The sequence below is a fragment of the Oncorhynchus clarkii genome, chromosome 1 (genome assembly GCF_045791955.1).
Source record: "Oncorhynchus clarkii lewisi isolate Uvic-CL-2024 chromosome 1, UVic_Ocla_1.0, whole genome shotgun sequence".
NCBI lineage: Eukaryota > Metazoa > Chordata > Actinopteri > Salmoniformes > Salmonidae > Oncorhynchus > Oncorhynchus clarkii.
Window position 1 is genome coordinate 8148854 of NC_092147.1, and position 9827 is coordinate 8158680.

The window sequence follows — 9827 nt, forward strand, 5'->3', positions numbered from 1 at the left end:
CCAATACGATTAGATTCTCATCTGAACAAATGAATGCTCTCGTTGTTATAATGAGGAATTTATTTAAATAATTTGGTTTTTCTTGAAGATTTGAATGGGCTGAGAAAGCCTTTCGTGATGGATCTAGACAATCTGGTGAAAAGGGAGGGTTTGCGACTCTTCTCTTCAAGTGGGAAGGACGATGCGATATCATAAATTCCCTCTGGAGAAAAGGAGCCATGAGATGTTGTCATCGTCTCTGCAACGAAAGACCATCCAGCATGCCATCAATTTACATTTTTACTCATTTATCAGACACTCTTATCCAGAGAGACTTACAAGGAGCAATTAGGATGAAGTGCCTTGCTCAAGAGCACATTGACAGATTTTGCCTCGTGAACTCAGGGATTCTGAACCAGCAACCTATCGGTTACTGGCCCAACCTCTTAACCCACTAGGCTACCACCCAGCCCACAGTACAGTATGTCATAGGTAACAACTCAGAGGAGTACAATGTCTTTCCAAATGAATTAGTGGAATGGTAAAGGGATAATGTCTCAGTCTTGACTGAGCAGCAGCCTAAACAGCAGCAGGGCTTACCTGTAAAGTACACAGTAGGGGAAATGTTCTGAGGCTGGTACTCCAGAGACTCTTGAGGACAGAGGTTCTTACTAACTTTCTTGGAACCCTGGTTGGTGGGAAAAGGCACATTAAAACAAACTGAACATTTTTCGATATCTTAAAGTACAGCATATCAATTGCAAAGAAGCAGTGCAATGCCATGACACAAAGAATCATATATCTCATAAAAGGTCAACAGCAGTGTTATTCATGAAAGATGTATGTGTACTATACCTTTGTATTGAAGGTGAGGACCTGCTCTCCAGTACTGCTGATGGTATCCCTTTCCAAATCAAACACGCCTTCTACAATGCCACTGGTGGCCACGCTGGTAGCGGACTCAAAATAACATTTAGCAGTGGCTTTGGTGATCATTTGAAGAATGACCATGCAAGTAGAAGTCTTTGGATCGTTCTGGACTGAAACATCAAAGTTTATGTTTTCATACTCATCTGACCACTGTCTCAGGAAGCACTTCACTGTCTCTTCAGCAAATATCTGGAGAAGCTGAGAGGAGAGCTCCTTGGATATGGCACATTGTTCCTTTCCCCATTTCAGCCTTGAAAGAATGGAGTCTGAAGCACTTTTGGCTGCTTCCAATGTTAAGACCTGTGGAGTGCTGTGGCTGTCCTGAAGGGCTATCACTTTATCCACCAATTCATGACTGAAAATGTGGATGGTCCAAGTGGAAATGATTTTTCTCAATTTCCTAACAGCAGATCGGAGGTCGTCAAGATGTGAAGCACCCTGTCCATTTTCCTGTGTGTTCTCAACACTTTCCACCATAATGTCCACTACCACCCCAGCAGCTTGCCTGACTTTGTCCACAAAGGTTACAGGAAGTAAGTCCTCTGTGTGAAAGAAGTCCTCAATGATTGTGTTTCTAACAATGGGAAAGTCAATCTGAGCAGGAAACTCAGTGGGGATGGGAGTCCCGGGTAAAGCAAAGTGCCATTTCGACTGCCTTAATTTTGAAGTAGGTGTTAGAGAGATGGAAGAGCGTGAAGAAGAGGTATTTCTTGTATTTTGGCTGTCAGCACTCCTACAACGGATCGTGCCAATATCCTCCAGCATGGATCCTGAGAGCTCAGTGGTTTTAGGTAGTAATTTGTGCGGAATGTCCACACAGGCATCGTTTACACCAGGTGTAACACTGCTCTGGTTGACCTCAAGATGGCCGAGACTTGCTCTTTGTGATGCAGGACTGCTTTGATATGTAAAGATTTGGATTGAACCAAGTGTTGTGTCTGATCTTTGAAGATCTTTTCTGAGAAACTCCGTAATCTTACTTTGCAGACTGTAGTAGATGTTACGAGCAACAGACCAGATTCTTTTCTCAGAAACCTGTCCAGTGGTGAGCAGGGAGGTTCCAGATACCATGTCAGATGATTGGGTGGTCTGGGTGAGCTCCTGCTGGTCTTTCACCATGGTTTGTATAATATCAGTAGATGTGGTGGATGTAGATACAGACTGGAGGTACTTATCTGTTGTGCCTTCCTCCACAATGTTAAATGATCTAGAGAGGACCTCACTCACTCCTTTCTCAGCTTTGGTTTGGAACTCATGACTAGAGAGTTTTTGGAGGCTCTTTGTTGAAAGACTGTGGGAAGATGCAATGCCTTTGGAGGCAGCCGTGCTGCAATCTAGACTTACTGGAGAGGTTCGCTCAGGAGAACCTTGGAGACGTTCAAACATGTCTTCACATGGTGTTGGGGACCTTGACAAGGAGATGTCCTTCAGCTGAGACAGAACACCACCTACCAACATGTTGACCTCAAGGGACATATCAGATATTTTCTTTCCTACTGTGGAGAAGCAAGGTGCATTTGATGCCTGATCCTCGCATGAGGTCAAGATTGTTGAAATGACCTCTTTGGTACTATTGGTCAGTAGAGCCTCGTCTGTTTCAGTCCAGAGAAGTTTTGAACTCTCGCTGACACCCCTGTGTAGAGCCACTTCAAGGTTCAAACTGTGCAAGTGAGGCACACTCTTACTAGCTTGCCTCAAGTCCTGGCTTGCCAAACCAAGGTACTCCTTAGTCCCAAGATGTCCAGAGTCCTCTGTGGGTATATGACTAGACATTCTGCTCAGCATGTCTGACCTCCGCTGGTGAATGATGAAGTCCTTTAATGTCTTCTTAATATTGTTATATAAACTAGTGGTAGCAGACCAGATCCTGCTCTGTAGCTTTTGTGCATTTTCCTGGAGGTCAGGTTCTCTCTCCTCTACTTCTGCAGGTTGCGCCAAGCTCTGCAGGTCTTCCACAAATGTTTCAATGATGCCAAAGGCAGCAGAATCCGCACAAATATCCTTTGACCATGTGTACTGGTTTTGAATGGAACAAGACCTGGATGCTACAGAATAAGCAGGCTGTGCACTAGTTAAGCTACTGGTGGACTTTTTAACTAGGAACTCACTCACTGCTTGAGTGGCATTTCTCTTAAATTCCTCACTTGAGAGTTTTCTAATACAATCTAACAGACTGGTCAAAGAAGCTGTGGCCTTACTTCTGCTGTCCTCAATTTGACAGGGGAACTCACATACTATTGGTGACGAGGCCCTGGAATGGGCAATATCCCCAAGCTGAGCCAGAACACCCTCTACACATTTCTCTCTCTCAATAGAGAAGCCTGATCCTTTTTCTCCAACAGTGTACAGGGGGTCCTCCTTTGACATCTCAGTCTTGTACAAGACCAGAAGCTCTGAGATGACTTCTTTGGTGCAAGTTGTCAGAAGGAGCTTGCTTTCTTCTGACTCTTTTTTTGCCCAAAGAAGTTTTGAGCTCTCACTTAGGCCTCTTTGTAAAGTAACTGCACCAGTGGACTCTGGCAACTGAGGCTCACTCTTACTGGGCCTATATTTCATGTTTAAGCAAGGAAGTGGAACTGTCTCCTTAAACTCAGCATTTGTGATGTTATCATCAGATGTGACAATGCTCTTTAAGGCACATCGCTGAAGCTTGCCGAAATAATCTTTCAAGTTGTTTTGGATGCTGTGGTAAATGTGAACAGCAGCAGACCAGGCACTCTTCTGTTGGGGACTCTCTTCAGATTCAGCCAAGGACTTCATATCTGACACGAAAGTCTTAACAACTACTGACGCTGCTGAGCCCACTGGGTGAATTGACTCTGTCTTTACAATGCCAGACAATGTTTGACCTGATACAGCACCTGTTAACTCAGACTGAACGACTGAACTAGGAAAGCTCAAACTACTGACTTTTTTGTCAAGAACTCCACTCACTGCTTGTATTGCTGATGTTTGAAACTCCCGGCTAGAGAGTTTTTGGATGCTCTTAGATGTGAGCGTGCAGGAGGAACCAGATTCACTAATATTGTAGCTGCTCTCGTATTTCCTTATCAGGGCATCAAGATCCTCAATGAAGCCAACATGCGATGCCAAAAACGTGATCTTGTCCTTCAGATCTTCCAGCAAATTGTGTTCGTTCTCGTCAACAAAAGCCACCATTGTGTCAGAGATGGTGGTCATGACTTGCCCTGTTAGACTCTTGCTCTCTTGGTCAACTTTTTCAAGTTTAACAGCCAGCTCTCTCACCATGCTCTCAGTCACCTTGGTCTGTGAGTCTCCCCTTACCGGTGTCACTAGAGAGGTTTGACTTGCGGAGGCACTCTTAACGACCACTGATAAGGCCGACTTGACATCTTTAGCCAACTCTGCCATTACAGCAGGGGTTAGCATCATAGAGCCTGCACTTCCAGATGGAGAATTGGACATGCATGCAAGTTTGGAGAGAGAACCTTGCAGGCTGTCCTGCACACAGGTGACAAGGGTGTCCTCTGAGACACCTAAGAGGACTTGTAGCGTCTCAGAGTTGGTTGTTTTCTTCTGCACATCAGACAGAGAGGTTAGAGTCCTTGGGGAAAAAAACGCAGAAATCATCAAAGTCAAACAAATAATATGTAAGGCTGTGATGCACATTCAGTGTGTCAAATACATCTGCACCATTGAAAACAATGAGGAAAACGCTGCTGTTTCTCTGAGAAAAAACCTTAGTGTGATGTCAGCCTAACTGCTTAATTTCTAAAGCCCAATAAAATGTATTTTGTATAAGTCATTTGTATTGAAACTGGCCTGTAGATATCTATCTATCCTGGCAACATCTATCCTCTACAAAAATCCAAATTGCTATAAACTTCAAATACTGTAACTTCTAATAACTTCAAGGACAATCATAAATACAAGGCAGTTTGAAGAAATGTTAAAGGGAAATTTCTAAATGTTTCAACTTCATATTCATCATCTCCAGCACCACCCCAACATCAGCATATGTGAAAAACGGGCATTTCTATGTTTTGTAGTAAAAAAGAAAGAGGAAGATAAGTGTTTTCTATGACATCATCAACCAATTAGTAGGCAATGCCTACTCATAATTGGTTAAAATCACACGATGCACACTGATGATGTCATTAGAATCTAGAGCTGAGCATTTAACCAACATTTTTGTTATTTTTCGGTTTTTAAACAACTAATTGACCGACGTCGGCTCAATTATTTGAATTCCATATAGTTAATTTTTTTCTTCTTCTGTGAGCTCGATGCTCAGTTTCTGTAGAGATAAATCAGATCAAGCACGAACTATGCAATGTAGTAGGGAGTTGTAGTTTCCAACAGGCCAATATTCTACATAGTTTAGCACAGAAAATATGGCAATTAATTCCCATAATCCATTGCACGCCCACTTGCTTGTCCACTCTGTGTGGAGCAGATACGGAAACCTCATTAACTGAGACGGAGAGACGAGAGAATGCATGAGAGAGATAAAAAGCAGTTGCGTTGCGAGGATCCTCTACCTGGAAATACATGATCTAAGTGATTGACAGTTGGTGTTCAGCGGTCATAAAAGTAGGTCTTATTTACTTAGAAGAACTACTAAAATAGTGATTTTGTCAGACAGGATAAGCAGCAGCTCTATAGAGATGAGTTGATGACTTGGAATGAAATAATAAAGTCATCAAATAAATATTTTATATGAGAAAGTAAATGATGGTTGATAAGTCATAAACAGTAATGGACAGTCACTACCATCATGGGACTTGTATTCATTGTTTTATTATGTGTTGTTACAGCATTCAACACACATAATCCATAGTGCATTCAATGTCTAAAAAAAGTATTGAAATCCAAAACCGTGATTATTTTTTAAATATTTGAATGGAAACCAAACCAACCTCAAAAAGCACTAATTTCTCAGCACTATTGGAAACAGTTACGTCCCTCTATATTTTTTTTACTACAAAGCATGGAAATGTGTAATTTTCACATATGGTGATGCTGGAGATGAATATGAAGTTGTTAAATTTCCCTTTAAGAACATACCTCATGGCCCCCTTGGGCAGGTAGCTTCCACTGCCCAGACTGCCCTTAGTCAGGTAAATCTCCTTGAACTTAAGTTGTGATTCCTGCACTTCTTCCTCTTCCTGCTCCATACAGTTGGAGGAAGGGTAGGGAGTCGGGATGCGAAAGCTATTGTAAGACTTTCGACTGCCTGGCCTCTTAGGTACACCAGCCTCAGTAAATCTCACGCGGGACTTGGTGTTAACCTTATCGTCTAACAGACTGGTGAGTGACGCTGTGAGAGATCTCTGTGACAATGGAGAAGAGGCAGCATCTTGGATGCCCAGTAGTTCGTAAAGACCTGGGATGATGATCTGCATCAGCTTGTCCGATAAAAACTGGACAATCCTCAGACACAAGCCGGCAAGCTGTTGTTTTGTCAGCTGTATTCCAGAAACAGAAGAAGTGTTTTAAAATGTTGCATAGTGCGTCTTTTTAAAGCTTATGAACAAGGTTAAACATTAGGCAGAGTTTTCATGGTAATCTGATTAAATTGTCAGTAACATGATCTTACCGGGTCAAACATGCCCTCACGAATCCCCCTCCATTGCCTGAAAACAATATTGTTATAAATGTTGTCATATCAGGATGCGTGGCAGAATTGTTTTTATTTAATTATTTGCCTGATCGTGAAGTTATACTTGCTTTGTGTCAGTTGTTTTGGCAAAATTGCAATGTGACAACTTTTCTAGCACTGAACATTTTTTTCCGATTGATCAGTTTCTAATTTAATCCTATTTCCTTGAAGGTGTGATAGTACCAAAGAAAACAGAACATACTTCTCAGTTAGGTTTTGAAGGAAGTCCATAAGTGTCAGATGTTCCACATTGTTGAGTTTCCCCTCTTCTGTGGTTTCCATCACTGACGTTGCTCTGCTCCTGGTAGAATTGCTCTGCTCCTGGTAGAAATGTAATTATATTGCAAATAATCAAACTTAATATACAACAAATATCATACTGAAATGATTATTAAATGTTAAAGAGTGGAGGAGCATTGGCAACGTTGGGCCAATTAAACAACTGCAACACAACAGAGATGGTTGTGGTACGTCAACATTGCCAATGATAGCATCACTATAACATTTTATTGGATTAATGTTGTAATATGAAATGACAAGGTCAACTTACCATCTCATTGACAGCTTCAGAGGTCAGGTGGTCATCCATCACACAGACAGGCAGGTCTAGAGACTGGGACAAGGCTCTATGGTCATAACCAGGAGAGAATGGAAACATCAGAGCAGTCCCAATGGCAGAATCTAACCACTGTCTTCATGTCAAAGACTCACTCACTCATTTGCTTTGTCAAACCTACCCCTTAGAATGACTTCGATATTAAAAACCCAGGCTTTCCTAAAATGTTTACCTCAGCCAGTCTAGAACCCAGGTGTGTCTACAAAACACATGTACTCCTCCATAAGGTTCATGGCTTGCCTATTGTTTTATCCCAGTACAAGAGGGGCAACTGGATTCAGGATTAAACACAAGCAGTCTTTAAGGTATATCTTATTACAGTTTAGGCCTACCTTATTATTTTCTTCCATCTGGCAATATCATTTTAAGGAATGAAATCTGTTTTGTTGCTAGTATTATTAGTAACTGTAGGAAAATACAGCTGTAAAGTACAAGAATCAGCTACTTTCTGAAGGGCAGCCAAGCTCATAAGCAATTTAGAACCTACAGACAATTATGACAAAATTGGAACGCATGAATGCGTCACAAACGCCTTGTGGTCACATGTTATTTTAGGGCGTGGCTCCGCATTCGTGACCGGTTCTCATATTTCTATTTCCCGGTATCCGTTAGTGCTGGAATTTGCGATTAATACTTTTCTCATGCCAAAACCGGATTAGATACATAACGGTAGTTAAATGCCAAAAATTATTATATTCACAATGTCATTAAACAACAACAACATAAATAGCTACTACAATTTCTAAACATGATTTTGTCATCAGTTCAGTACCATTTGTTTGATTTTGTGGACCCACGACTAGACTTTATCCATGTTAGCTAGTTGCTAGCGATGCTAGTCAGCATAGGCTGCTACGTGATAAACAGTTCGCGTTAGCGAATTAGCTACCTAGCTAGCCAGCCTAACAAGCTGTCACATCCAGTGGAAACCGATGCAACCCTGCTGCCAAATAAGGGCTAGCTCGATGACCCGTGGTAACAGTGAGGTCCCCATGAGTTTCAAGGCTTTAATAAGTGCTATCGTGCAGAAAAAGAGAATAAAATACTGGTTGATGAGCTAGCTAAATTAGCTAGCAAGACGGGTATGACCGTTAACAGCGTGCATGCACAAATGCATGACAACACATTGTATCTCAGTGAAGCAGGCATGCAGAACGAGATCGCCCCACCAAGCCAGATAGTAGAGGGGTACAACAACGCCGGGACACAGAGGCATAGCTCATACAATTATATTTTGTCCGGGTCAATGACTATCCTTGTTGAATAATAAATACCTGCGTCAAATATATGGCATCGCATGCTAGTGCAAAGATAGCTTGCATGAATTTTTTTTAAATCCGGTGACCACTAGATGTCCTCGTATATCCACATTTAGATCAAATATACTTGATTTTTCATCAGTACTGTGAATGACAAGCCCACTGAATCTAGTTTAATAATCTTTATACTCAGCAGGTAGAGGCCTAGGTACTTCAAATCAGTGCTTAATTTGAGCAGGATCATGCCAGAACAGGATCCGGCACCGTTCCGTTCTGGACTGTTTTGTTCCGGAACCTACTTGGCCGAATCCGGTACCTCTCGTGCCATGAAAAATAATTTTCACTTTTTGCTATGTAACAATTATAATAAAAGCGATCAAAGTTCATTCGAGTTGCCTCTTCGTCAATTATCCTGCCCACTCATCTCTCCCGAGTTGCACTTCATCATTTGTTTCCTTATAGAATCATAGCTGCATGAAGGGTTCTGGAGGAATTTTCTAAAGTTACGGAATTACTGCTGTCTGTTCAGAAATAAATTAAATCATTCAGAATAGCCTAATACGTCATGAGAAACCCTATAATTTAGCTACAGAGGACCAATAGCTTATTTTTTAAATAGCCTAGCTGCGGATTGTAGCCCAATAACAAATAATAGCCTACAGTCGGGAACGCGAGGCAAATCTGTCAGTGAAAAAACAGCACGCAGACAAAACAGGCCTTTTGCAATATTTCAAATACAATCGAGGGAAAACACAGGTTGAAAAGCAATGACTCTTGCTGAAAAGATAAGACTATGCTGTAGACTACCAAAATATTTGATCAACTCCCAAACATTGTTTTACAAAACAGAGAGAGGGAGAGATAGGCTTTTGACACGAGCGCATCGACAATCTCCAGCGAGTGAGCTGCGCATCATTGGGTGAGTCAGTGAAACTGGAAAGCATTTTTAGGACTAATTTCCTCCTCATATTGTAGCCTAATATATGTTTCTCCACAAACCTAGGCCTATAGGCTATTGATGGATTCAAGACAAGGTCGTTTTTATTGATCTCATATACTACATTTGTCAGCGTCAAAGTAGCCTGCCATTTCGATCATTTGTGCTGATTAAAAAAAGATAATGCCAAAGTCTCCAGTCATGTAAAATTATGTAGAATTGCACGAAATGCGGTTTTAAAAAGGCCAACACTTTCCCGGACCCTAGGCTACTAAAAATGTTCCCCATGTGTGCACCTTCACCTACTGTAAATGGCTCTACATCAGCTGACTGTGCTGTACTACCCAAATGTGATGATATGCGTTCAATGCTCTATTATAATAGGTGATCTTTTTTCTCATGAGTTCTGGTACCACAGAGCCCCCCCTCTGGCACCTCCCAATTTACAAATTAAGCTCTGCTTCAAATTTTTATTTTACAAGG